The 26,677-nt window shown below is 50.9% G+C and overlaps 22 non-coding genes across 22 annotated transcripts; all 22 read left to right on the top strand.

Annotated features, from left to right (window-relative positions):
- The first annotated feature begins 789 nt into the window (after positions 1–789).
- Positions 790–908, top strand: LOC126274054 (5S ribosomal RNA). The gene has a single exon (XR_007549884.1). It is a non-coding gene; the product is annotated as a 5S ribosomal RNA (ribosomal RNA).
- Positions 909–1,977: 1,069 nt separating this feature from the next.
- LOC126274308 (5S ribosomal RNA) lies at positions 1,978–2,096 on the top strand. Its single transcript, XR_007550135.1, has one exon. It is a non-coding gene; the product is annotated as a 5S ribosomal RNA (ribosomal RNA).
- Positions 2,097–3,167: 1,071 nt separating this feature from the next.
- Positions 3,168–3,285, top strand: LOC126274325 (5S ribosomal RNA). Its single transcript, XR_007550150.1, has one exon. It is a non-coding gene; the product is annotated as a 5S ribosomal RNA (ribosomal RNA).
- Positions 3,286–4,358: 1,073 nt separating this feature from the next.
- On the top strand, positions 4,359–4,477 carry LOC126274184 (5S ribosomal RNA). The gene has a single exon (XR_007550011.1). It is a non-coding gene; the product is annotated as a 5S ribosomal RNA (ribosomal RNA).
- Positions 4,478–5,547: 1,070 nt separating this feature from the next.
- Positions 5,548–5,665, top strand: LOC126274324 (5S ribosomal RNA). The gene has a single exon (XR_007550149.1). It is a non-coding gene; the product is annotated as a 5S ribosomal RNA (ribosomal RNA).
- Positions 5,666–6,738: 1,073 nt separating this feature from the next.
- On the top strand, positions 6,739–6,857 carry LOC126274183 (5S ribosomal RNA). Its single transcript, XR_007550010.1, has one exon. It is a non-coding gene; the product is annotated as a 5S ribosomal RNA (ribosomal RNA).
- Positions 6,858–7,928: 1,071 nt separating this feature from the next.
- On the top strand, positions 7,929–8,046 carry LOC126274322 (5S ribosomal RNA). The gene has a single exon (XR_007550147.1). It is a non-coding gene; the product is annotated as a 5S ribosomal RNA (ribosomal RNA).
- A 1,074-nt stretch (positions 8,047–9,120) lies between these two features.
- Positions 9,121–9,239, top strand: LOC126274113 (5S ribosomal RNA). Its single transcript, XR_007549940.1, has one exon. It is a non-coding gene; the product is annotated as a 5S ribosomal RNA (ribosomal RNA).
- A 1,071-nt stretch (positions 9,240–10,310) lies between these two features.
- LOC126274265 (5S ribosomal RNA) lies at positions 10,311–10,429 on the top strand. Its single transcript, XR_007550091.1, has one exon. It is a non-coding gene; the product is annotated as a 5S ribosomal RNA (ribosomal RNA).
- Positions 10,430–11,501: 1,072 nt separating this feature from the next.
- Positions 11,502–11,620, top strand: LOC126274264 (5S ribosomal RNA). The gene has a single exon (XR_007550090.1). It is a non-coding gene; the product is annotated as a 5S ribosomal RNA (ribosomal RNA).
- A 1,071-nt stretch (positions 11,621–12,691) lies between these two features.
- On the top strand, positions 12,692–12,810 carry LOC126274263 (5S ribosomal RNA). The gene has a single exon (XR_007550089.1). It is a non-coding gene; the product is annotated as a 5S ribosomal RNA (ribosomal RNA).
- Positions 12,811–13,882: 1,072 nt separating this feature from the next.
- On the top strand, positions 13,883–14,001 carry LOC126274262 (5S ribosomal RNA). Its single transcript, XR_007550088.1, has one exon. It is a non-coding gene; the product is annotated as a 5S ribosomal RNA (ribosomal RNA).
- Positions 14,002–15,072: 1,071 nt separating this feature from the next.
- Positions 15,073–15,191, top strand: LOC126274261 (5S ribosomal RNA). The gene has a single exon (XR_007550087.1). It is a non-coding gene; the product is annotated as a 5S ribosomal RNA (ribosomal RNA).
- A 1,071-nt stretch (positions 15,192–16,262) lies between these two features.
- On the top strand, positions 16,263–16,381 carry LOC126274260 (5S ribosomal RNA). The gene has a single exon (XR_007550086.1). It is a non-coding gene; the product is annotated as a 5S ribosomal RNA (ribosomal RNA).
- Positions 16,382–17,453: 1,072 nt separating this feature from the next.
- LOC126274112 (5S ribosomal RNA) lies at positions 17,454–17,572 on the top strand. The gene has a single exon (XR_007549939.1). It is a non-coding gene; the product is annotated as a 5S ribosomal RNA (ribosomal RNA).
- Positions 17,573–18,643: 1,071 nt separating this feature from the next.
- On the top strand, positions 18,644–18,762 carry LOC126274259 (5S ribosomal RNA). The gene has a single exon (XR_007550085.1). It is a non-coding gene; the product is annotated as a 5S ribosomal RNA (ribosomal RNA).
- A 1,071-nt stretch (positions 18,763–19,833) lies between these two features.
- LOC126274258 (5S ribosomal RNA) lies at positions 19,834–19,952 on the top strand. Its single transcript, XR_007550084.1, has one exon. It is a non-coding gene; the product is annotated as a 5S ribosomal RNA (ribosomal RNA).
- A 1,072-nt stretch (positions 19,953–21,024) lies between these two features.
- Positions 21,025–21,143, top strand: LOC126274111 (5S ribosomal RNA). The gene has a single exon (XR_007549938.1). It is a non-coding gene; the product is annotated as a 5S ribosomal RNA (ribosomal RNA).
- Positions 21,144–22,214: 1,071 nt separating this feature from the next.
- LOC126274257 (5S ribosomal RNA) lies at positions 22,215–22,333 on the top strand. The gene has a single exon (XR_007550083.1). It is a non-coding gene; the product is annotated as a 5S ribosomal RNA (ribosomal RNA).
- A 1,082-nt stretch (positions 22,334–23,415) lies between these two features.
- Positions 23,416–23,534, top strand: LOC126274255 (5S ribosomal RNA). Its single transcript, XR_007550081.1, has one exon. It is a non-coding gene; the product is annotated as a 5S ribosomal RNA (ribosomal RNA).
- A 1,071-nt stretch (positions 23,535–24,605) lies between these two features.
- On the top strand, positions 24,606–24,724 carry LOC126274254 (5S ribosomal RNA). The gene has a single exon (XR_007550080.1). It is a non-coding gene; the product is annotated as a 5S ribosomal RNA (ribosomal RNA).
- A 1,072-nt stretch (positions 24,725–25,796) lies between these two features.
- On the top strand, positions 25,797–25,915 carry LOC126274253 (5S ribosomal RNA). The gene has a single exon (XR_007550079.1). It is a non-coding gene; the product is annotated as a 5S ribosomal RNA (ribosomal RNA).
- The last annotated feature ends 762 nt before the right edge of the window (positions 25,916–26,677 follow it).

Below are 26,677 nucleotides of genomic sequence, written 5' to 3'. Positions count from 1 at the left end.
ATAAAAAACTAAAAAAACCGAAAATCAACTGTTCTGGTACGATCACGGACGATAAGCAACAACGCTAGTATTCGGATCGGTGACCGCCTGGGAAATCTGGAAAAGAGGGCTCGCAGGGGTAGCCAAAAAATGAAGACAGACAAAGTGTCTCTAGAAATAACAAGAGTATGACACGACAGGACTGTTCTGAAATACCCCAGGGCTTATAGTTTTGTAGCAGTGTACAATTGCAAATTTGTAAACAAAAATTTATCTTTCGCCGCTAGAAGAGATGGATGCTTTGTCGAACCGCCTGTGTCTTGTGTCCGTGTTTTCGCACCTTTTCACGGCACAGCACAGCGCTGCTCTAGTAGCTCCGAACGGCCGCACACGGCGCCTCGGACACGCCGGTCAGTCCGGCGCCAGTCTCGCAGATGTTTCTCGTGCTTGTGCTGTCATATGGACCACGACCCGAGCGGCAGCGAGCGGCAGTCGAGCAAAGTCGGGCCAAGTAGGGACGGAAGGGGACAGCCGAGAATGCACCGTGCGAATTACGCAAATATCTGGAAGCGCGACGCGTGTCAGGCAGGTGAGAACGCTTCCCTCGGTCCAGCAGGACACTGCCACACCCCGCGCAGTCCACCCGCCGCCCGGAAGACCTGCGCCGGATAACAATAAGAAGGTGCGTCTCCCGCGAGTGTCGAGGTGGAAGGACGTGCTTTGCGTCAAATGTGCCACCGAAAATGGCGATTGCGTGTATTGGGAGGAGGGGCGAAGCCTTCTTCTGGCGTGCGGCTACAGTATAAGGACGCCAACGGCCATACCATGTTGAATACACCGGTTCTCGTCCGATCACCGAAGTTAAGCAACATCAGGCCCGGTTAGTACTTGGATGGGTGACCGCCTGGGAACACCAGGTGCTGTTGGCTCTCTCTCTGCTTTTAAATTTTATTTCACTACACCTGCCAGCCCTCTTTTCATACAGACTCTCAGGTGCGACAAAGATGCTCCCACAAGCATTTTAAACTACTGTATTAAACGTAAGATGCGAAATTACAGTAATGAACTCAGTTTGAGCAAGAATGCGCCAAGGAAGGGTGGTAGGAACTCCTTGAAAGTAACGAAACACTGCGAATCGACAGATGTGCACTTGAAATGCGTCAGAGCCTACTGTTTTGTAGGAGCGCTAACTTCCAAAAACTAAATAATTAAATAAACTAAAAAAACCGAAAATCAACTGTTCTGGTACGATCACGGACGATAAGCAACAACGCTAGTATTCGGATCGGTGACCGCCTGGGAAATCTGGAAAAGAGGGCTGGCAGGGGTAGCCAAAAAATGAAGACAGACAAAGTGTCTCTAGAAATAACAAGAGTATGACACGACAGGACTGTTCTGAAATACCCCAGGGCTTATAGTTTTGTAGCAGTGTACAATTGCAAATTTGTAAACAAAAATTTATCTTTCGCCGCTAGAAGAGATGGATGCTTTGTCGAACCGCCTGTGTCTTGTGTCCGTGTTTTCGCACCTTTTCACGGCACAGCACAGCGCTGCTCTAGTAGCTCCGAACGGCCGCACACGCCGCCTCGGACACGCCGGTCAGTCCGGCGCCAGTCTCGCAGATGTTTCTCGTGCTTGTGCTGTCATATGGACCACGACCCGAGCGGCAGCGAGCGGCAGTCGAGCAAAGTCGGGACAAGTCGGGAAGGAAGGGGACAGCCGAGAATGCACCGTGCGAATTACGCAAATATCTGGAAGCGCGACGCGTGTCAGGCAGGTGAGAACGCTTCCCTCGGTCCAGCAGGATACTGCCACACCCCGCGCAGTCCACCCGCCGCCCGGAAGACCTGCGCCGGATAACAATAAGAAGGTGCGTCTCCCGCGAGTGTCGAGGTGGAAGGACGTGCTTTGCATCAAATGTGCCACCGAAAATGGCGATTGCGTGTATTGGGAGGAGGGGCGAAGCCTTCTTCTGGCGTGCGGCTACAGTATAAGGACGCCAACGGCCATACCATGTTGAATACACCGGTTCTCGCCCGATCACCGAAATTAAGCAACATCGGGCCCTGTTAGTACTTGGATGGGTGACCGCCTGGGAACACCAGGTGCTGTTGGCTCTCTCTCTGCTTTTAAATTTTATTTCACTACACCTGCCAGCCCTCTTTTCATACAGACTCTCAGGTGCGACAAAGATGCTCCCACAAGCCTTTTAAACTACTGTATTAAACGTAAGATGCGAAATTACAGTAATGAACTCAGTTTGAGCAAGAATGCGCCAAGGAAGGGTGGTAGGAACTCCTTGAAAGTAACGAAACACTGCGAATCGACAGATGTGCACTTGAAATGCGTCAGAGCCTACTGTTTTGTAGGAGCGCTAACTTCCAAAAACTAAATAATTAAATAAAAAACTAAAAAAACCGAAAATCAACTGTTCTGGTACGATCACGGACGATAAGCAACAACGCTAGTATTCGGATCGGTGACCGCCTGGGAAATCTGGAAAAGAGGGCTGGCAGGGGTAGCCAAAAAATGAAGACAGACAAAGTGTACTAGAAATAACAAGAGTATGACACGACAGGACTGTTCTGAAATACCCCAGGGCTTATAGTTTTGTAGCAGTGTACAATTGCAAATTTGTAAACAAAAATTTATCTTTCGCCGCTAGAAGAGATGGATGCTTTGTCGAACCGCCTGTGTCTTGTGTCCGTGTTTTCGCACCTTTTCACGGCACAGCACAGCGCTGCTCTAGTAGCTCCGAACGGCCGCACACGGCGCCTCGGACACGCCGGTCAGTCTGGCGCCAGTCTCGCAGATGTTTCTCGTGCTTGTGCTGTCATATGGACCACGACCCGAGCGGCAGCGAGCGGCAGTCGAGCAAAGTCGGGACAAGTCGGGAAGGAAGGGGACAGCCGAGAATGCACCGTGCGAATTACGCAAATATCTGGAAGCGCGACGCGTGTCAGGCAGGTGAGAACGCTTCCCTCGGTCCAGCAGGACACTGCCACACCCCGCGCAGTCCACCCGCCGCCCGGAAGACCTGCGCCGGATAACAATAAGAAGGTGCGTCTCCCGCGAGTGTCGAGGTGGAAGGACGTGCTTTGCGTCAAATGTGCCACCGAAAATGGCGATTGCGTGTATTGGGAGGAGGGGCGAAGCCTTCTTCTGGCGTGCGGCTACAGTATAAGGACGCCAACGGCCATACCATGTTGAATACACCGGTTCTCGCCCGATCACCGAAGTTAAGAACATCGGGCCCTGTTAGTACTTGGATGGGTGACCGCCTGGGAACACCAGGTGCTGTTGGCTCTCTCTCTCTGGTTTTAAATTTTATTTCACTACACCTGCCAGCCCTCTTTTCATACAGACTCTCAGGTGCGACAAAGATGCTCCCACAAGCCTTTTAAACTACTGTATTAAACGTAAGATGCGAAATTACAGTAATGAACTCAGTTTGAGCAAGAATGCGCCAAGGAAGGGTGGTAGGAACTCCTTGAAAGTAACGAAACACTGCGAATCGACAGATGTGCACTTGAAATGCGTCAGAGCCTACTGTTTTGTAGGAGCGCTAACTTCCAAAAACTAAATAATTAAATAAAAAACTAAAAAAACCGAAAATCAACTGTTCTGGTACGATCACGGACGATAAGCAACAACGCTAGTATTCGGATCGGTGACCGCCTGGGAAATCTGGAAAAGAGGGCTGGCAGGGGTAGCCAAAAAATGAAGACAGACAAAGTGTACTAGAAATAACAAGAGTATGACACGACAGGACTGTTCTGAAATACCCCAGGGCTTATAGTTTTGTAGCAGTGTACAATTGCAAATTTGTAAACAAAAATTTATCTTTCGCCGCTAGAAGAGATGGATGCTTTGTCGAACCGCCTGTGTCTTGTGTCCGTGTTTTCGCACCTTTTCACGGCACAGCACAGCGCTGCTCTAGTAGCTCCGAACGGCCGCACACGGCGCCTCGGACACGCCGGTCAGTCTGGCGCCAGTCTCGCAGATGTTTCTCGTGCTTGTGCTGTCATATGGACCACGACCCGAGCGGCAGCGAGCGGCAGTCGAGCAAAGTCGGGACAAGTCGGGAAGGAAGGGGACAGCCGAGAATGCACCGTGCGAATTACGCAAATATCTGGAAGCGCGACGCGTGTCAGGCAGGTGAGAACGCTTCCCTCGGTCCAGCAGGACACTGCCACACCCCGCGCAGTCCACCCGCCGCCCGGAAGACCTGCGCCGGATAACAATAAGAAGGTGCGTCTCCCGCGAGTGTCGAGGTGGAAGGACGTGCTTTGCGTCAAATGTGCCACCGAAAATGGCGATTGCGTGTATTGGGAGGAGGGGCGAAGCCTTCTTCTGGCGTGCGGCTACAGTATAAGGACGCCAACGGCCATACCATGTTGAATACACCGGTTCTCGTCCGATCACCGAAGTTAAGCAACATCGGGCCCTGTTAGTACTTGGATGGGTGACCGCCTGGGAACACCAGGTGCTGTTGGCGCTCTCTCTCTGCTTTTAAATTTTATTTCACTACACCTGCCAGCCCTCTTTTCATACAGACTCTCAGGTGCGACAAAGATGCTCCCACAAGCATTTTAAACTACTGTATTAAACGTAAGATGCGAAATTACAGTAATGAACTCAGTTTGAGCAAGAATGCGCCAAGGAAGGGTGGTAGGAACTCCTTGAAAGTAACGAAACACTGCGAATCGACAGATGTGCACTTGAAATGCGTCAGAGCCTACTGTTTTGTAGGAGCGCTAACTTCCAAAAACTAAATAATTAAATAAACTAAAAAAACCGAAAATCAACTGTTCTGGTACGATCACGGACGATAAGCAACAACGCTAGTATTCGGATCGGTGACCGCCTGGGAAATCTGGAAAAGAGGGCTGGCAGGGGTAGCCAAAAAATGAAGACAGACAAAGTGTACTAGAAATAACAAGAGTATGACACGACAGGACTGTTCTGAAATACCCCAGGGCTTATAGTTTTGTAGCAGTGTACAATTGCAAATTTGTAAACAAAAATTTATCTTTCGCCGCTAGAAGAGATGGATGCTTTGTCGAACCGCCTGTGTCTTGTGTCCGTGTTTTCGCACCTTTTCACGGCACAGCACAGCGCTGCTCTAGTAGCTCCGAACGGCCGCACACGGCGCCTCGGACACGCCGGTCAGTCTGGCGCCAGTCTCGCAGATGTTTCTCGTGCTTGTGCTGTCATATGGACCACGACCCGAGCGGCAGCGAGCGGCAGTCGAGCAAAGTCGGGACAAGTCGGGAAGGAAGGGGACAGCCGAGAATGCACCGTGCGAATTACGCAAATATCTGGAAGCGCGACGCGTGTCAGGCAGGTGAGAACGCTTCCCTCGGTCCAGCAGGACACTGCCACACCCCGCGCAGTCCACCCGCCGCCCGGAAGACCTGCGCCGGATAACAATAAGAAGGTGCGTCTCCCGCGAGTGTCGAGGTGGAAGGACGTGCTTTGCGTCAAATGTGCCACCGAAAATGGCGATTGCGTGTATTGGGAGGAGGGGCGAAGCCTTCTTCTGGCGTGCGGCTACAGTATAAGGACGCCAACGGCCATACCATGTTGAATACACCGGTTCTCGCCCGATCACCGAAGTTAAGAACATCGGGCCCTGTTAGTACTTGGATGGGTGACCGCCTGGGAACACCAGGTGCTGTTGGCTCTCTCTCTCTGGTTTTAAATTTTATTTCACTACACCTGCCAGCCCTCTTTTCATACAGACTCTCAGGTGCGACAAAGATGCTCCCACAAGCCTTTTAAACTACTGTATTAAACGTAAGATGCGAAATTACAGTAATGAACTCAGTTTGAGCAAGAATGCGCCAAGGAAGGGTGGTAGGAACTCCTTGAAAGTAACGAAACACTGCGAATCGACAGATGTGCACTTGAAATGCGTCAGAGCCTACTGTTTTGTAGGAGCGCTAACTTCCAAAAACTAAATAATTAAATAAAAAACTAAAAAAACCGAAAATCAACTGTTCTGGTACGATCACGGACGATAAGCAACAACGCTAGTATTCGGATCGGTGACCGCCTGGGAAATCTGGAAAAGAGGGCTGGCAGGGGTAGCCAAAAAATGAAGACAGACAAAGTGTACTAGAAATAACAAGAGTATGACACGACAGGACTGTTCTGAAATACCCCAGGGCTTATAGTTTTGTAGCAGTGTACAATTGCAAATTTGTAAACAAAAATTTATCTTTCGCCGCTAGAAGAGATGGATGCTTTGTCGAACCGCCTGTGTCTTGTGTCCGTGTTTTCGCACCTTTTCACGGCACAGCACAGCGCTGCTCTAGTAGCTCCGAACGGCCGCACACGGCGCCTCGGACACGCCGGTCAGTCTGGCGCCAGTCTCGCAGATGTTTCTCGTGCTTGTGCTGTCATATGGACCACGACCCGAGCGGCAGCGAGCGGCAGTCGAGCAAAGTCGGGACAAGTCGGGAAGGAAGGGGACAGCCGAGAATGCACCGTGCGAATTACGCAAATATCTGGAAGCGCGACGCGTGTCAGGCAGGTGAGAACGCTTCCCTCGGTCCAGCAGGACACTGCCACACCCCGCGCAGTCCACCCGCCGCCCGGAAGACCTGCGCCGGATAACAATAAGAAGGTGCGTCTCCCGCGAGTGTCGAGGTGGAAGGACGTGCTTTGCGTCAAATGTGCCACCGAAAATGGCGATTGCGTGTATTGGGAGGAGGGGCGAAGCCTTCTTCTGGCGTGCGGCTACAGTATAAGGACGCCAACGGCCATACCATGTTGAATACACCGGTTCTCGTCCGATCACCGAAGTTAAGCAACATCGGGCCCTGTTAGTACTTGGATGGGTGACCGCCTGGGAACACCAGGTGCTGTTGGCGCTCTCTCTCTGCTTTTAAATTTTATTTCACTACACCTGCCAGCCCTCTTTTCATACAGACTCTCAGGTGCGACAAAGATGCTCCCACAAGCATTTTAAACTACTGTATTAAACGTAAGATGCGAAATTACAGTAATGAACTCAGTTTGAGCAAGAATGCGCCAAGGAAGGGTGGTAGGAACTCCTTGAAAGTAACGAAACACTGCGAATCGACAGATGTGCACTTGAAATGCGTCAGAGCCTACTGTTTTGTAGGAGCGCTAACTTCCAAAAACTAAATAATTAAATAAACTAAAAAAACCGAAAATCAACTGTTCTGGTACGATCACGGACGATAAGCAACAACGCTAGTATTCGGATCGGTGACCGCCTGGGAAATCTGGAAAAGAGGGCTGGCAGGGGTAGCCAAAAAATGAAGACAGACAAAGTGTCTCTAGAAATAACAAGAGTATGACACGACAGGACTGTTCTGAAATACCCCAGGGCTTATAGTTTTGTAGCAGTGTACAATTGCAAATTTGTAAACAAAAATTTATCTTTCGCCGCTAGAAGAGATGGATGCTTTGTCGAACCGCCTGTGTCTTGTGTCCGTGTTTTCGCACCTTTTCACGGCACAGCACAGCGCTGCTCTAGTAGCTCCGAACGGCCGCACACGGCGCCTCGGACACGCCGGTCAGTCCGGCGCCAGTCTCGCAGATGTTTCTCGTGCTTGTGCTGTCATATGGACCACGACCCGAGCGGCAGCGAGCGGCAGTCGAGCAAAGTCGGGACAAGTCGGGAAGGAAGGGGACAGCCGAGAATGCACCGTGCGAATTACGCAAATATCTGGAAGCGCGACGCGTGTCAGGCAGGTGAGAACGCTTCCCTCGGTCCAGCAGGATACTGCCACACCCCGCGCAGTCCACCCGCCGCCCGGAAGACCTGCGCCGGATAACAATAAGAAGGTGCGTCTCCCGCGAGTGTCGAGGTGGAAGGACGTGCTTTGCATCAAATGTGCCACCGAAAATGGCGATTGCGTGTATTGGGAGGAGGGGCGAAGCCTTCTTCTGGCGTGCGGCTACAGTATAAGGACGCCAACGGCCATACCATGTTGAATACACCGGTTCTCGCCCGATCACCGAAGTTAAGAACATCGGGCCCTGTTAGTACTTGGATGGGTGACCGCCTGGGAACACCAGGTGCTGTTGGCTCTCTCTCTCTGGTTTTAAATTTTATTTCACTACACCTGCCAGCCCTCTTTTCATACAGACTCTCAGGTGCGACAAAGATGCTCCCACAAGCCTTTTAAACTACTGTATTAAACGTAAGATGCGAAATTACAGTAATGAACTCAGTTTGAGCAAGAATGCGCCAAGGAAGGGTGGTAGGAACTCCTTGAAAGTAACGAAACACTGCGAATCGACAGATGTGCACTTGAAATGCGTCAGAGCCTACTGTTTTGTAGGAGCGCTAACTTCCAAAAACTAAATAATTAAATAAAAAACTAAAAAAACCGAAAATCAACTGTTCTGGTACGATCACGGACGATAAGCAACAACGCTAGTATTCGGATCGGTGACCGCCTGGGAAATCTGGAAAAGAGGGCTGGCAGGGGTAGCCAAAAAATGAAGACAGACAAAGTGTCTCTAGAAATAACAAGAGTATGACACGACAGGACTGTTCTGAAATACCCCAGGGCTTATAGTTTTGTAGCAGTGTATAATTGCAAATTTGTAAACAAAAATTTATCTTTCGCCGCTAGAAGAGATGGATGCTTTGTCGAACCGCCTGTGTCTTGTGTCCGTGTTTTCGCACCTTTTCACGGCACAGCACAGCGCTGCTCTAGTAGCTCCGAACGGCCGCACACGGCGCCTCAGACACGCCGGTCAGTCCGGCGCCAGTCTCGCAGATGTTTCTCGTGCTTGTGCTGTCATATGGACCACGACCCGAGCGGCAGCGAGCGGCAGTCGAGCAAAGTCGGGACAAGTCGGGAAGGAAGGGGACAGCCGAGAATGCACCGTGCGAATTACGCAAATATCTGGAAGCGCGACGCGTGTCAGGCAGGTGAGAACGCTTCCCTCGGTCCAGCAGGACACTGCCACACCCCGCGCAGTCCACCCGCCGCCCGGAAGACCTGCGCCGGATAACAATAAGAAGGTGCGTCTCCCGCGAGTGTCGAGGTGGAAGGACGTGCTTTGCGTCAAATGTGCCACCGAAAATGGCGATTGCGTGTATTGGGAGGAGGGGCGAAGCCTCCTTCTGGCGTGCGGCTACAGTATAAGGACGCCAACGGCCATACCATGTTGAATACACCGGTTCTCGTCCGATCACCGAAGTTAAGCAACATCGGGCCCTGTTAGTACTTGGATGGGTGACCGCCTGGGAACACCAGGTGCTGTTGGCTCTCTCTCTGCTTTTAAATTTTATTTCACTACACCTGCCAGCCCTCTTTTCATACAGACTCTCAGGTGCGACAAAGATGCTCCCACAAGCCTTTTAAACTACTGTATTAAACGTAAGATGCGAAATTGCAGTAATGAACTCAGTTTGAGCAAGAATGCGCCAAGGAAGGGTGGTAGGAACTCCTTGAAAGTAACGAAACACTGCGAATCGACAGATGTGCACTTGAAATGCGTCAGAGCCTACTGTTTTGTAGGAGCGCTAACTTCCAAAAACTAAATAATTAAATAAAAAACTAAAAAAACCGAAAATCAACTGTTCTGGTACGATCACGGACGATAAGCAACAACGCTAGTATTCGGATCGGTGACCGCCTGGGAAATCTGGAAAAGAGGGCTGGCAGGGGTAGCCAAAAAATGAAGACAGACAAAGTGTACTAGAAATAACAAGAGTATGACACGACAGGACTGTTCTGAAATACCCCAGGGCTTATAGTTTTGTAGCAGTGTACAATTGCAAATTTGTAAACAAAAATTTATCTTTCGCCGCTAGAAGAGATGGATGCTTTGTCGAACCGCCTGTGTCTTGTGTCCGTGTTTTCGCACCTTTTCACGGCACAGCACAGCGCTGCTCTAGTAGCTCCGAACGGCCGCACACGGCGCCTCGGACACGCCGGTCAGTCCGGCGCCAGTCTCGCAGATGTTTCTCGTGCTTGTGCTGTCATATGGACCACGACCCGAGCGGCAGCGAGCGGCAGTCGAGCAAAGTCGGGACAAGTCGGGAAGGAAGGGGACAGCCGAGAATGCACCGTGCGAATTACGCAAATATCTGGAAGCGCGACGCGTGTCAGGCAGGTGAGAACGCTTCCCTCGGTCCAGCAGGATACTGCCACACCCCGCGCAGTCCACCCGCCGCCCGGAAGACCTGCGCCGGATAACAATAAGAAGGTGCGTCTCCCGCGAGTGTCGAGGTGGAAGGACGTGCTTTGCATCAAATGTGCCACCGAAAATGGCGATTGCGTGTATTGGGAGGAGGGGCGAAGCCTTCTTCTGGCGTGCGGCTACAGTATAAGGACGCCAACGGCCATACCATGTTGAATACACCGGTTCTCGCCCGATCACCGAAGTTAAGCAACATCGGGCCCTGTTAGTACTTGGATGGGTGACCGCCTGGGAACACCAGGTGCTGTTGGCTCTCTCTCTGCTTTTAAATTTTATTTCACTACACCTGCCAGCCCTCTTTTCATACAGACTCTCAGGTGCGACAAAGATGCTCCCACAAGCCTTTTAAACTACTGTATTAAACGTAAGATGCGAAATTACAGTAATGAACTCAGTTTGAGCAAGAATGCGCCAAGGAAGGGTGGTAGGAACTCCTTGAAAGTAACGAAACACTGCGAATCGACAGATGTGCACTTGAAATGCGTCAGAGCCTACTGTTTTGTAGGAGCGCTAACTTCCAAAAACTAAATAATTAAATAAAAAACTAAAAAAACCGAAAATCAACTGTTCTGGTACGATCACGGACGATAAGCAACAACGCTAGTATTCGGATCGGTGACCGCCTGGGAAATCTGGAAAAGAGGGCTGGCAGGGGTAGCCAAAAAATGAAGACAGACAAAGTGTCTCCAGAAATAACAAGAGTATGACACGACAGGACTGTTCTGAAATACCCCAGGGCTTATAGTTTTGTAGCAGTGTACAATTGCAAATTTGTAAACAAAAATTTATCTTTCGCCGCTAGAAGAGATGGATGCTTTGTCGAACCGCCTGTGTCTTGTGTCCGTGTTTTCGCACCTTTTCACGGCACAGCAAAGCGCTGCTCTAGTAGCTCCGAACGGCCGCACACGGCGCCTCGGACACGCCGGTCAGTCTGGCGCCAGTCTCGCAGATGTTTCTCGTGCTTGTGCTGTCATATGGACCACGACCCGAGCGGCAGCGAGCGGCAGTCGAGCAAAGTCGGGACAAGTCGGGAAGGAAGGGGACAGCCGAGAATGCACCGTGCGAATTACGCAAATATCTGGAAGCGCGACGCGTGTCAGGCAGGTGAGAACGCTTCCCTCGGTCCAGCAGGACACTGCCACACCCCGCGCAGTCCACCCGCCGCCCGGAAGACCTGCGCCGGATTACAATAAGAAGGTGCGTCTCCCGCGAGTGTCGAGGTGGAAGGACGTGCTTTGCATCAAATGTGCCACCGAAAATGGCGATTGCGTGTATTGGGAGGAGGGGCGAAGCCTTCTTCTGGCGTGCGGCTACAGTATAAGGACGCCAACGGCCATACCATGTTGAATACACCGGTTCTCGCCCGATCACCGAAGTTAAGCAACATCGGGCCCTGTTAGTACTTGGATGGGTGACCGCCTGGGAACACCAGGTGCTGTTGGCTCTCTCTCTGCTTTTAAATTTTATTTCACTACACCTGCCAGCCCTCTTTTCATACAGACTCTCAGGTGCGACAAAGATGCTCCCACAAGCCTTTTAAACTACTGTATTAAACGTAAGATGCGAAATTACAGTAATGAACTCAGTTTGAGCAAGAATGCGCCAAGGAAGGGTGGTAGGAACTCCTTGAAAGTAACGAAACACTGCGAATCGACAGATGTGCACTTGAAATGCGTCAGAGCCTACTGTTTTGTAGGAGCGCTAACTTCCAAAAACTAAATAATTAAATAAAAAACTAAAAAAACCGAAAATCAACTGTTCTGGTACGATCACGGACGATAAGCAACAACGCTAGTATTCGGATCGGTGACCGCCTGGGAAATCTGGAAAAGAGGGCTGGCAGGGGTAGCCAAAAAATGAAGACAGACAAAGTGTACTAGAAATAACAAGAGTATGACACGACAGGACTGTTCTGAAATACCCCAGGGCTTATAGTTTTGTAGCAGTGTACAATTGCAAATTTGTAAACAAAAATTTATCTTTCGCCGCTAGAAGAGATGGATGCTTTGTCGAACCGCCTGTGTCTTGTGTCCGTGTTTTCGCACCTTTTCACGGCACAGCACAGCGCTGCTCTAGTAGCTCCGAACGGCCGCACACGGCGCCTCGGACACGCCGGTCAGTCCGGCGCCAGTCTCGCAGATGTTTCTCGTGCTTGTGCTGTCATATGGACCACGACCCGAGCGGCAGCGAGCGGCAGTCGAGCAAAGTCGGGACAAGTCGGGAAGGAAGGGGACAGCCGAGAATGCACCGTGCGAATTACGCAAATATCTGGAAGCGCGACGCGTGTCAGGCAGGTGAGAACGCTTCCCTCGGTCCAGCAGGATACTGCCACACCCCGCGCAGTCCACCCGCCGCCCGGAAGACCTGCGCCGGATAACAATAAGAAGGTGCGTCTCCCGCGAGTGTCGAGGTGGAAGGACGTGCTTTGCATCAAATGTGCCACCGAAAATGGCGATTGCGTGTATTGGGAGGAGGGGCGAAGCCTTCTTCTGGCGTGCGGCTACAGTATAAGGACGCCAACGGCCATACCATGTTGAATACACCGGTTCTCGCCCGATCACCGAAGTTAAGCAACATCGGGCCCTGTTAGTACTTGGATGGGTGACCGCCTGGGAACACCAGGTGCTGTTGGCTCTCTCTCTGCTTTTAAATTTTATTTCACTACACCTGCCAGCCCTCTTTTCATACAGACTCTCAGGTGCGACAAAGATGCTCCCACAAGCCTTTTAAACTACTGTATTAAACGTAAGATGCGAAATTACAGTAATGAACTCAGTTTGAGCAAGAATGCGCCAAGGAAGGGTGGTAGGAACTCCTTGAAAGTAACGAAACACTGCGAATCGACAGATGTGCACTTGAAATGCGTCAGAGCCTACTGTTTTGTAGGAGCGCTAACTTCCAAAAACTAAATAATTAAATAAAAAACTAAAAAAACCGAAAATCAACTGTTCTGGTACGATCACGGACGATAAGCAACAACGCTAGTATTCGGATCGGTGACCGCCTGGGAAATCTGGAAAAGAGGGCTGGCAGGGGTAGCCAAAAAATGAAGACAGACAAAGTGTCTCCAGAAATAACAAGAGTATGACACGACAGGACTGTTCTGAAATACCCCAGGGCTTATAGTTTTGTAGCAGTGTACAATTGCAAATTTGTAAACAAAAATTTATCTTTCGCCGCTAGAAGAGATGGATGCTTTGTCGAACCGCCTGTGTCTTGTGTCCGTGTTTTCGCACCTTTTCACGGCACAGCAAAGCGCTGCTCTAGTAGCTCCGAACGGCCGCACACGGCGCCTCGGACACGCCGGTCAGTCTGGCGCCAGTCTCGCAGATGTTTCTCGTGCTTGTGCTGTCATATGGACCACGACCCGAGCGGCAGCGAGCGGCAGTCGAGCAAAGTCGGGACAAGTCGGGAAGGAAGGGGACAGCCGAGAATGCACCGTGCGAATTACGCAAATATCTGGAAGCGCGACGCGTGTCAGGCAGGTGAGAACGCTTCCCTCGGTCCAGCAGGACACTGCCACACCCCGCGCAGTCCACCCGCCGCCCGGAAGACCTGCGCCGGATTACAATAAGAAGGTGCGTCTCCCGCGAGTGTCGAGGTGGAAGGACGTGCTTTGCATCAAATGTGCCACCGAAAATGGCGATTGCGTGTATTGGGAGGAGGGGCGAAGCCTTCTTCTGGCGTGCGGCTACAGTATAAGGACGCCAACGGCCATACCATGTTGAATACACCGGTTCTCGCCCGATCACCGAAGTTAAGCAACATCGGGCCCTGTTAGTACTTGGATGGGTGACCGCCTGGGAACACCAGGTGCTGTTGGCTCTCTCTCTGCTTTTAAATTTTATTTCACTACACCTGCCAGCCCTCTTTTCATACAGACTCTCAGGTGCGACAAAGATGCTCCCACAAGCCTTTTAAACTACTGTATTAAACGTAAGATGCGAAATTACAGTAATGAACTCAGTTTGAGCAAGAATGCGCCAAGGAAGGGTGGTAGGAACTCCTTGAAAGTAACGAAACACTGCGAATCGACAGATGTGCACTTGAAATGCGTCAGAGCCTACTGTTTTGTAGGAGCGCTAACTTCCAAAAACTAAATAATTAAATAAAAAACTAAAAAAACCGAAAATCAACTGTTCTGGTACGATCACGGACGATAAGCAACAACGCTAGTATTCGGATCGGTGACCGCCTGGGAAATCTGGAAAAGAGGGCTGGCAGGGGTAGCCAAAAAATGAAGACAGACAAAGTGTACTAGAAATAACAAGAGTATGACACGACAGGACTGTTCTGAAATACCCCAGGGCTTATAGTTTTGTAGCAGTGTACAATTGCAAATTTGTAAACAAAAATTTATCTTTCGCCGCTAGAAGAGATGGATGCTTTGTCGAACCGCCTGTGTCTTGTGTCCGTGTTTTCGCACCTTTTCACGGCACAGCACAGCGCTGCTCTAGTAGCTCCGAACGGCCGCACACGGCGCCTCGGACACGCCGGTCAGTCCGGCGCCAGTCTCGCAGATGTTTCTCGTGCTTGTGCTGTCATATGGACCACGACCCGAGCGGCAGCGAGCGGCAGTCGAGCAAAGTCGGGACAAGTCGGGAAGGAAGGGGACAGCCGAGAATGCACCGTGCGAATTACGCAAATATCTGGAAGCGCGACGCGTGTCAGGCAGGTGAGAACGCTTCCCTCGGTCCAGCAGGACACTGCCACACCCCGCGCAGTCCACCCGCCGCCCGGAAGACCTGCGCCGGATTACAATAAGAAGGTGCGTCTCCCGCGAGTGTCGAGGTGGAAGGACGTGCTTTGCATCAAATGTGCCACCGAAAATGGCGATTGCGTGTATTGGGAGGAGGGGCGAAGCCTTCTTCTGGCGTGCGGCTACAGTATAAGGACGCCAACGGCCATACCATGTTGAATACACCGGTTCTCGCCCGATCACCGAAGTTAAGCAACATCGGGCCCTGTTAGTACTTGGATGGGTGACCGCCTGGGAACACCAGGTGCTGTTGGCTCTCTCTCTGCTTTTAAATTTTATTTCACTACACCTGCCAGCCCTCTTTTCATACAGACTCTCAGGTGCGACAAAGATGCTCCCACAAGCCTTTTAAACTACTGTATTAAACGTAAGATGCGAAATTACAGTAATGAACTCAGTTTGAGCAAGAATGCGCCAAGGAAGGGTGGTAGGAACTCCTTGAAAGTAACGAAACACTGCGAATCGACAGATGTGCACTTGAAATGCGTCAGAGCCTACTGTTTTGTAGGAGCGCTAACTTCCAAAAACTAAATAATTAAATAAAAAACTAAAAAAACCGAAAATCAACTGTTCTGGTACGATCACGGACGATAAGCAACAACGCTAGTATTCGGATCGGTGACCGCCTGGGAAATCTGGAAAAGAGGGCTGGCAGGGGTAGCCAAAAAATGAAGACAGACAAAGTGTACTAGAAATAACAAGAGTATGACACGACAGGACTGTTCTGAAATACCCCAGGGCTTATAGTTTTGTAGCAGTGTACAATTGCAAATTTGTAAACAAAAATTTATCTTTCGCCGCTAGAAGAGATGGATGCTTTGTCGAACCGCCTGTGTCTTGTGTCCGTGTTTTCGCACCTTTTCACGGCACAGCACAGCGCTGCTCTAGTAGCTCCGAACGGCCGCACACGGCGCCTCGGACACGCCGGTCAGTCCGGCGCCAGTCTCGCAGATGTTTCTCGTGCTTGTGCTGTCATATGGACCACGACCCGAGCGGCAGCGAGCGGCAGTCGAGCAAAGTCGGGACAAGTCGGGAAGGAAGGGGACAGCCGAGAATGCACCGTGCGAATTACGCAAATATCTGGAAGCGCGACGCGTGTCAGGCAGGTGAGAACGCTTCCCTCGGTCCAGCAGGATACTGCCACACCCCGCGCAGTCCACCCGCCGCCCGGAAGACCTGCGCCGGATAACAATAAGAAGGTGCGTCTCCCGCGAGTGTCGAGGTGGAAGGACGTGCTTTGCATCAAATGTGCCACCGAAAATGGCGATTGCGTGTATTGGGAGGAGGGGCGTAGCCTTCTTCTGGCGTGCGGCTACAGTATAAGGACGCCAACGGCCATACCATGTTGAATACACCGGTTCTCGCCCGATCACCGAAGTTAAGCAACATCGGGCCCTGTTAGTACTTGGATGGGTGACCGCCTGGGAACACCAGGTGCTGTTGGCTCTCTCTCTGCTTTTAAATTTTATTTCACTACACCTGCCAGCCCTCTTTTCATACAGACTCTCAGGTGCGACAAAGATGCTCCCACAAGCCTTTTAAACTACTGTATTAAACGTAAGATGCGAAATTACAGTAATGAACTCAGTTTGAGCAAGAATGCGCCAAGGAAGGGTGGTAGGAACTCCTTGAAAGTAACGAAACACTGCGAATCGACAGATGTGCACTTGAAATGCGTCAGAGCCTACTGTTTTGTAGGAGCGCTAACTTCCAAAAACTAAATAATTAAATAAAAAACTAAAAAAACCGAAAATCAACTGTTCTGGTACGATCACGGACGATAAGCAACAACGCTAGTATTCGGATCGGTGACCGCCTGGGAAATCTGGAAAAGAGGGCTGGCAGGGGTAGCCAAAAAATGAAGACAGACAAAGTGTCTCTAGAAATAACAAGAGTATGACACGACAGGACTGTTCTGAAATACCCCAGGGCTTATAGTTTTGTAGCAGTGTACAATTGCAAATTTGTAAACAAAAATTTATCTTTCGCCGCTAGAAGAGATGGATGCTTTGTCGAACCGCCTGTGTCTTGTGTCCGTGTTTTCGCACCTTTTCACGGCACAGCAAAGCGCTGCTCTAGTAGCTCCGAACGGCCGCACACGGCGCCTCGGACACGCCGGTCAGTCTGGCGCCAGTCTCGCAGATGTTTCTCGTGCTTGTGCTGTCATATGGACCACGACCCGAGCGGCAGCGAGCGGCAGTCGAGCAAAGTCGGGACAAGTCGGGAAGGAAGGGGACAGCCGAGAATGCACCGTGCGAATTACGCAAATATCTGGAAGCGCGACGCGTGTCAGGCAGGTGAGAACGCTTCCCTCGGTCCAGCAGGACACTGCCACACCCCGCGCAGTCCACCCGCCGCCCGGAAGACCTGCGCCGGATTACAATAAGAAGGTGCGTCTCCCGCGAGTGTCGAGGTGGAAGGACGTGCTTTGCGTCAAATGTGCCACCGAAAATGGCGATTGCGTGTATTGGGAGGAGGGTCGAAGCCTCCTTCTGGCGTGCGGCTACAGTATAAGGACGCCAACGGCCATACCATGTTGAATACACCGGTTCTCGTCCGATCACCGAAGTTAAGCAACATCGGGCCCTGTTAGTACTTGGATGGGTGACCGCCTGGGAACACCAGGTGCTGTTGGCTCTCTCTCTGCTTCTAAATTTTATTTCACTACACCTGCCAGCCCTCTTTTCATACAGACTCTCAGGTGCGACAAAGATGCTCCCACAAGCATTTTAAACTACTGTATTAAACGTAAGATGCGAAATTACAGTAATGAACTCAGTTTGAGCAAGAATGCGCCAAGGAAGGGTGGTAGGAACTCCTTGAAAGTAACGAAACACTGCGAATCGACAGATGTGCACTTGAAATGCGTCAGAGCCTACTGTTTTGTAGGAGCGCTAACTTCCAAAAACTAAATAATTAAATAAAAAACTAAAAAAACCGAAAATCAACTGTTCTGGTACGATCACGGACGATAAGCAACAACGCTAGTATTCGGATCGGTGACCGCCTGGGAAATCTGGAAAAGAGGGCTGGCAGGGGTAGCCAAAAAATGAAGACAGACAAAGTGTACTAGAAATAACAAGAGTATGACACGACAGGACTGTTCTGAAATACCCCAGGGCTTATAGTTTTGTAGCAGTGTACAATTGCAAATTTGTAAACAAAAATTTATCTTTCGCCGCTAGAAGAGATGGATGCTTTGTCGAACCGCCTGTGTCTTGTGTCCGTGTTTTCGCACCTTTTCACGGCACAGCACAGCGCTGCTCTAGTAGCTCCGAACGGCCGCACACGGCGCCTCGGACACGCCGGTCAGTCCGGCGCCAGTCTCGCAGATGTTTCTCGTGCTTGTGCTGTCATATGGACCACGACCCGAGCGGCAGCGAGCGGCAGTCGAGCAAAGTCGGGACAAGTCGGGAAGGAAGGGGACAGCCGAGAATGCACCGTGCGAATTACGCAAATATCTGGAAGCGCGACGCGTGTCAGGCAGGTGAGAACGCTTCCCTCGGTCCAGCAGGATACTGCCACACCCCGCGCAGTCCACCCGCCGCCCGGAAGACCTGCGCCGGATAACAATAAGAAGGTGCGTCTCCCGCGAGTGTCGAGGTGGAAGGACGTGCTTTGCATCAAATGTGCCACCGAAAATGGCGATTGCGTGTATTGGGAGGAGGGGCGTAGCCTTCTTCTGGCGTGCGGCTACAGTATAAGGACGCCAACGGCCATACCATGTTGAATACACCGGTTCTCGCCCGATCACCGAAGTTAAGCAACATCGGGCCCTGTTAGTACTTGGATGGGTGACCGCCTGGGAACACCAGGTGCTGTTGGCTCTCTCTCTGCTTTTAAATTTTATTTCACTACACCTGCCAGCCCTCTTTTCATACAGACTCTCAGGTGCGACAAAGATGCTCCCACAAGCCTTTTAAACTACTGTATTAAACGTAAGATGCGAAATTACAGTAATGAACTCAGTTTGAGCAAGAATGCGCCAAGGAAGGGTGGTAGGAACTCCTTGAAAGTAACGAAACACTGCGAATCGACAGATGTGCACTTGAAATGCGTCAGAGCCTACTGTTTTGTAGGAGCGCTAACTTCCAAAAACTAAATAATTAAATAAAAAACTAAAAAAACCGAAAATCAACTGTTCTGGTACGATCACGGACGATAAGCAACAACGCTAGTATTCGGATCGGTGACCGCCTGGGAAATCTGGAAAAGAGGGCTGGCAGGGGTAGCCAAAAAATGAAGACAGACAAAGTGTACTAGAAATAACAAGAGTATGACACGACAGGACTGTTCTGAAATACCCCAGGGCTTATAGTTTTGTAGCAGTGTACAATTGCAAATTTGTAAACAAAAATTTATCTTTCGCCGCTAGAAGAGATGGATGCTTTGTCGAACCGCCTGTGTCTTGTGTCCGTGTTTTCGCACCTTTTCACGGCACAGCACAGCGCTGCTCTAGTAGCTCCGAACGGCCGCACACGGCGCCTCGGACACGCCGGTCAGTCCGGCGCCAGTCTCGCAGATGTTTCTCGTGCTTGTGCTGTCATATGGACCACGACCCGAGCGGCAGCGAGCGGCAGTCGAGCAAAGTCGGGACAAGTCGGGAAGGAAGGGGACAGCCGAGAATGCACCGTGCGAATTACGCAAATATCTGGAAGCGCGACGCGTGTCAGGCAGGTGAGAACGCTTCCCTCGGTCCAGCAGGATACTGCCACACCCCGCGCAGTCCACCCGCCGCCCGGAAGACCTGCGCCGGATAACAATAAGAAGGTGCGTCTCCCGCGAGTGTCGAGGTGGAAGGACGTGCTTTGCATCAAATGTGCCACCGAAAATGGCGATTGCGTGTATTGGGAGGAGGGGCGTAGCCTTCTTCTGGCGTGCGGCTACAGTATAAGGACGCCAACGGCCATACCATGTTGAATACACCGGTTCTCGCCCGATCACCGAAGTTAAGCAACATCGGGCCCTGTTAGTACTTGGATGGGTGACCGCCTGGGAACACCAGGTGCTGTTGGCTCTCTCTCTGCTTTTAAATTTTATTTCACTACACCTGCCAGCCCTCTTTTCATACAGACTCTCAGGTGCGACAAAGATGCTCCCACAAGCCTTTTAAACTACTGTATTAAACGTAAGATGCGAAATTACAGTAATGAACTCAGTTTGAGCAAGAATGCGCCAAGGAAGGGTGGTAGGAACTCCTTGAAAGTAACGAAACACTGCGAATCGACAGATGTGCACTTGAAATGCGTCAGAGCCTACTGTTTTGTAGGAGCGCTAACTTCCAAAAACTAAATAATTAAATAAAAAACTAAAAAAACCGAAAATCAACTGTTCTGGTACGATCACGGACGATAAGCAACAACGCTAGTATTCGGATCGGTGACCGCCTGGGAAATCTGGAAAAGAGGGCTGGCAGGGGTAGCCAAAAAATGAAGACAGACAAAGTGTCTCTAGAAATAACAAGAGTATGACACGACAGGACTGTTCTGAAATACCCCAGGGCTTATAGTTTTGTAGCAGTGTACAATTGCAAATTTGTAAACAAAAATTTATCTTTCGCCGCTAGAAGAGATGGATGCTTTGTCGAACCGCCTGTGTCTTGTGTCCGTGTTTTCGCACCTTTTCACGGCACAGCAAAGCGCTGCTCTAGTAGCTCCGAACGGCCGCACACGGCGCCTCGGACACGCCGGTCAGTCTGGCGCCAGTCTCGCAGATGTTTCTCGTGCTTGTGCTGTCATATGGACCACGACCCGAGCGGCAGCGAGCGGCAGTCGAGCAAAGTCGGGACAAGTCGGGAAGGAAGGGGACAGCCGAGAATGCACCGTGCGAATTACGCAAATATCTGGAAGCGCGACGCGTGTCAGGCAGGTGAGAACGCTTCCCTCGGTCCAGCAGGACACTGCCACACCCCGCGCAGTCCACCCGCCGCCCGGAAGACCTGCGCCGGATTACAATAAGAAGGTGCGTCTCCCGCGAGTGTCGAGGTGGAAGGACGTGCTTTGCGTCAAATGTGCCACCGAAAATGGCGATTGCGTGTATTGGGAGGAGGGGCGAAGCCTCCTTCTGGCGTGCGGCTACAGTATAAGGACGCCAACGGCCATACCATGTTGAATACACCGGTTCTCGTCCGATCACCGAAGTTAAGCAACATCGGGCCCTGTTAGTACTTGGATGGGTGACCGCCTGGGAACACCAGGTGCTGTTGGCTCTCTCTCTGCTTCTAAATTTTATTTCACTACACCTGCCAGCCCTCTTTTCATACAGACTCTCAGGTGCGACAAAGATGCTCCCACAAGCATTTTAAACTACTGTATTAAACGTAAGATGCGAAATTACAGTAATGAACTCAGTTTGAGCAAGAATGCGCCAAGGAAGGGTGGTAGGAACTCCTTGAAAGTAACGAAACACTGCGAATCGACAGATGTGCACTTGAAATGCGTCAGAGCCTACTGTTTTGTAGGAGCGCTAACTTCCAAAAACTAAATAATTAAATAAAAAACTAAAAAAACCGAAAATCAACTGTTCTGGTACGATCACGGACGATAAGCAACAACGCTAGTATTCGGATCGGTGACCGCCTGGGAAATCTGGAAAAGAGGGCTGGCAGGGGTAGCCAAAAAATGAAGACAGACAAAGTGTACTAGAAATAACAAGAGTATGACACGACAGGACTGTTCTGAAATACCCCAGGGCTTATAGTTTTGTAGCAGTGTACAATTGCAAATTTGTAAACAAAAATTTATCTTTCGCCGCTAGAAGAGATGGATGCTTTGTCGAACCGCCTGTGTCTTGTGTCCGTGTTTTCGCACCTTTTCACGGCACAGCACAGCGCTGCTCTAGTAGCTCCGAACGGCCGCACACGGCGCCTCGGACACGCCGGTCAGTCCGGCGCCAGTCTCGCAGATGTTTCTCGTGCTTGTGCTGTCATATGGACCACGACCCGAGCGGCAGCGAGCGGCAGTCGAGCAAAGTCGGGACAAGTCGGGAAGGAAGGGGACAGCCGAGAATGCACCGTGCGAATTACGCAAATATCTGGAAGCGCGACGCGTGTCAGGCAGGTGAGAACGCTTCCCTCGGTCCAGCAGGATACTGCCACACCCCGCGCAGTCCACCCGCCGCCCGGAAGACCTGCGCCGGATAACAATAAGAAGGTGCGTCTCCCGCGAGTGTCGAGGTGGAAGGACGTGCTTTGCATCAAATGTGCCACCGAAAATGGCGATTGCGTGTATTGGGAGGAGGGGCGTAGCCTTCTTCTGGCGTGCGGCTACAGTATAAGGACGCCAACGGCCATACCATGTTGAATACACCGGTTCTCGCCCGATCACCGAAGTTAAGCAACATCGGGCCCTGTTAGTACTTGGATGGGTGACCGCCTGGGAACACCAGGTGCTGTTGGCTCTCTCTCTGCTTTTAAATTTTATTTCACTACACCTGCCAGCCCTCTTTTCATACAGACTCTCAGGTGCGACAAAGATGCTCCCACAAGCCTTTTAAACTACTGTATTAAACGTAAGATGCGAAATTACAGTAATGAACTCAGTTTGAGCAAGAATGCGCCAAGGAAGGGTGGTAGGAACTCCTTGAAAGTAACGAAACACTGCGAATCGACAGATGTGCACTTGAAATGCGTCAGAGCCTACTGTTTTGTAGGAGCGCTAACTTCCAAAAACTAAATAATTAAATAAAAAACTAAAAAAACCGAAAATCAACTGTTCTGGTACGATCACGGACGATAAGCAACAACGCTAGTATTCGGATCGGTGACCGCCTGGGAAATCTGGAAAAGAGGGCTGGCAGGGGTAGCCAAAAAATGAAGACAGACAAAGTGTCTCTAGAAATAACAAGAGTATGACACGACAGGACTGTTCTGAAATACCCCAGGGCTTATAGTTTTGTAGCAGTGTACAATTGCAAATTTGTAAACAAAAATTTATCTTTCGCCGCTAGAAGAGATGGATGCTTTGTCGAACCGCCTGTGTCTTGTGTCCGTGTTTTCGCACCTTTTCACGGCACAGCACAGCGCTGCTCTAGTAGCTCCGAACGGCCGCACACGGCGCCTCGGACACGCCGGTCAGTCTGGCGCCAGTCTCGCAGATGTTTCTCGTGCTTGTGCTGTCATATGGACCACGACCCGAGCGGCAGCGAGCGGCAGTCGAGCAAAGTCGGGACAAGTCGGGACAAGTCGGGAAGGAAGGGGACAGCCGAGAATGCACCGTGCGAATTACGCAAATATCTGGAAGCGCGACGCGTGTCAGGCAGGTGAGAACGCTTCCCTCGGTCCAGCAGGACACTGCCACACCCCGCGCAGTCCACCCGCCGCCCGGAAGACCTGCGCCGGATTACAATAAGAAGGTGCGTCTCCCGCGAGTGTCGAGGTGGAAGGACGTGCTTTGCGTCAAATGTGCCACCGAAAATGGCGATTGCGTGTATTGGGAGGAGGGGCGAAGCCTCCTTCTGGCGTGCGGCTACAGTATAAGGACGCCAACGGCCATACCATGTTGAATACACCGGTTCTCGCCCGATCACCGAAGTTAAGCAACATCGGGCCCTGTTAGTACTTGGATGGGTGACCGCCTGGGAACACCAGGTGCTGTTGGCTCTCTCTCTGCTTTTAAATTTTATTTCACTACACCTGCCAGCCCTCTTTTCATACAGACTCTCAGGTGCGACAAAGATGCTCCCACAAGCCTTTTAAACTACTGTATTAAACGTAAGATGCGAAATTACAGTAATGAACTCAGTTTGAGCAAGAATGCGCCAAGGAAGGGTGGTAGGAACTCCTTGAAAGTAACGAAACACTGCGAATCGACAGATGTGCACTTGAAATGCGTCAGAGCCTACTGTTTTGTAGGAGCGCTAACTTCCAAAAACTAAATAATTAAATAAAAAACTAAAAAAACCGAAAATCAACTGTTCTGGTACGATCACGGACGATAAGCAACAACGCTAGTATTCGGATCGGTGACCGCCTGGGAAATCTGGAAAAGAGGGCTGGCAGGGGTAGCCAAAAAATGAAGACAGACAAAGTGTACTAGAAATAACAAGAGTATGACACGACAGGACTGTTCTGAAATACCCCAGGGCTTATAGTTTTGTAGCAGTGTACAATTGCAAATTTGTAAACAAAAATTTATCTTTCGCCGCTAGAAGAGATGGATGCTTTGTCGAACCGCCTGTGTCTTGTGTCCGTGTTTTCGCACCTTTTCACGGCACAGCACAGCGCTGCTCTAGTAGCTCCGAACGGCCGCACACGGCGCCTCGGACACGCCGGTCAGTCCGGCGCCAGTCTCGCAGATGTTTCTCGTGCTTGTGCTGTCATATGGACCACGACCCGAGCGGCAGCGAGCGGCAGTCGAGCAAAGTCGGGACAAGTCGGGAAGGAAGGGGACAGCCGAGAATGCACCGTGCGAATTACGCAAATATCTGGAAGCGCGACGCGTGTCAGGCAGGTGAGAACGCTTCCCTCGGTCCAGCAGGACACTGCCACACCCCGCGCAGTCCACCCGCCGCCCGGAAGACCTGCGCCGGATTACAATAAGAAGGTGCGTCTCCCGCGAGTGTCGAGGTGGAAGGACGTGCTTTGCGTCAAATGTGCCACCGAAAATGGCGATTGCGTGTATTGGGAGGAGGGGCGAAGCCTCCTTCTGGCGTGCGGCTACAGTATAAGGACGCCAACGGCCATACCATGTTGAATACACCGGTTCTCGCCCGATCACCGAAGTTAAGCAACATCGGGCCCTGTTAGTACTTGGATGGGTGACCGCCTGGGAACACCAGGTGCTGTTGGCTCTCTCTCTGCTTTTAAATTTTATTTCACTACACCTGCCAGCCCTCTTTTCATACAGACTCTCAGGTGCGACAAAGATGCTCCCACAAGCCTTTTAAACTACTGTATTAAACGTAAGATGCGAAATTACAGTAATGAACTCAGTTTGAGCAAGAATGCGCCAAGGAAGGGTGGTAGGAACTCCTTGAAAGTAACGAAACACTGCGAATCGACAGATGTGCACTTGAAATGCGTCAGAGCCTACTGTTTTGTAGGAGCGCTAACTTCCAAAAACTAAATAATTAAATAAAAAACTAAAAAAACCGAAAATCAACTGTTCTGGTACGATCACGGACGATAAGCAACAACGCTAGTATTCGGATCGGTGACCGCCTGGGAAATCTGGAAAAGAGGGCTGGCAGGGGTAGCCAAAAAATGAAGACAGACAAAGTGTCTCTAGAAATAACAAGAGTATGACACGACAGGACTGTTCTGAAATACCCCAGGGCTTATAGTTTTGTAGCAGTGTACAATTGCAAATTTGTAAACAAAAATTTATCTTTCGCCGCTAGAAGAGATGGATGCTTTGTCGAACCGCCTGTGTCTTGTGTCCGTGTTTTCGCACCTTTTCACGGCACAGCACAGCGCTGCTCTAGTAGCTCCGAACGGCCGCACACGGCGCCTCGGACACGCCGGTCAGTCTGGCGCCAGTCTCGCAGATGTTTCTCGTGCTTGTGCTGTCATATGGACCACGACCCGAGCGGCAGCGAGCGGCAGTCGAGCAAAGTCGGGACAAGTCGGGAAGGAAGGGGACAGCCGAGAATGCACCGTGCGAATTACGCAAATATCTGGAAGCGCGACGCGTGTCAGGCAGGTGAGAACGCTTCCCTCGGTCCAGCAGGACACTGCCACACCCCGCGCAGTCCACCCGCCGCCCGGAAGACCTGCGCCGGATTACAATAAGAAGGTGCGTCTCCCGCGAGTGTCGAGGTGGAAGGACGTGCTTTGCGTCAAATGTGCCACCGAAAATGGCGATTGCGTGTATTGGGAGGAGGGGCGAAGCCTCCTTCTGGCGTGCGGCTACAGTATAAGGACGCCAACGGCCATACCATGTTGAATACACCGGTTCTCGCCCGATCACCGAAGTTAAGCAACATCGGGCCCTGTTAGTACTTGGATGGGTGACCGCCTGGGAACACCAGGTGCTGTTGGCTCTCTCTCTGCTTTTAAATTTTATTTCACTACACCTGCCAGCCCTCTTTTCATACAGACTCTCAGGTGCGACAAAGATGCTCCCACAAGCCTTTTAAACTACTGTATTAAACGTAAGATGCGAAATTACAGTAATGAACTCAGTTTGAGCAAGAATGCGCCAAGGAAGGGTGGTAGGAACTCCTTGAAAGTAACGAAACACTGCGAATCGACAGATGTGCACTTGAAATGCGTCAGAGCCTACTGTTTTGTAGGAGCGCTAACTTCCAAAAACTAAATAATTAAATAAAAAACTAAAAAAACCGAAAATCAACTGTTCTGGTACGATCACGGACGATAAGCAACAACGCTAGTATTCGGATCGGTGACCGCCTGGGAAATCTGGAAAAGAGGGCTGGCAGGGGTAGCCAAAAAATGAAGACAGACAAAGTGTACTAGAAATAACAAGAGTATGACACGACAGGACTGTTCTGAAATACCCCAGGGCTTATAGTTTTGTAGCAGTGTACAATTGCAAATTTGTAAACAAAAATTTATCTTTCGCCGCTAGAAGAGATGGATGCTTTGTCGAACCGCCTGTGTCTTGTGTCCGTGTTTTCGCACCTTTTCACGGCACAGCACAGCGCTGCTCTAGTAGCTCCGAACGGCCGCACACGGCGCCTCGGACACGCCGGTCAGTCCGGCGCCAGTCTCGCAGATGTTTCTCGTGCTTGTGCTGTCATATGGACCACGACCCGAGCGGCAGCGAGCGGCAGTCGACCAAA

This window comes from Schistocerca gregaria, chromosome 5 (genome assembly GCF_023897955.1).
Source record: "Schistocerca gregaria isolate iqSchGreg1 chromosome 5, iqSchGreg1.2, whole genome shotgun sequence".
Classification (NCBI taxonomy): Eukaryota; Metazoa; Arthropoda; class Insecta; order Orthoptera; family Acrididae; genus Schistocerca; species Schistocerca gregaria.
The sequence above is the reverse complement of the archived record's forward strand: the minus strand, read 5'-3'. Positions and strand labels throughout refer to the sequence as shown.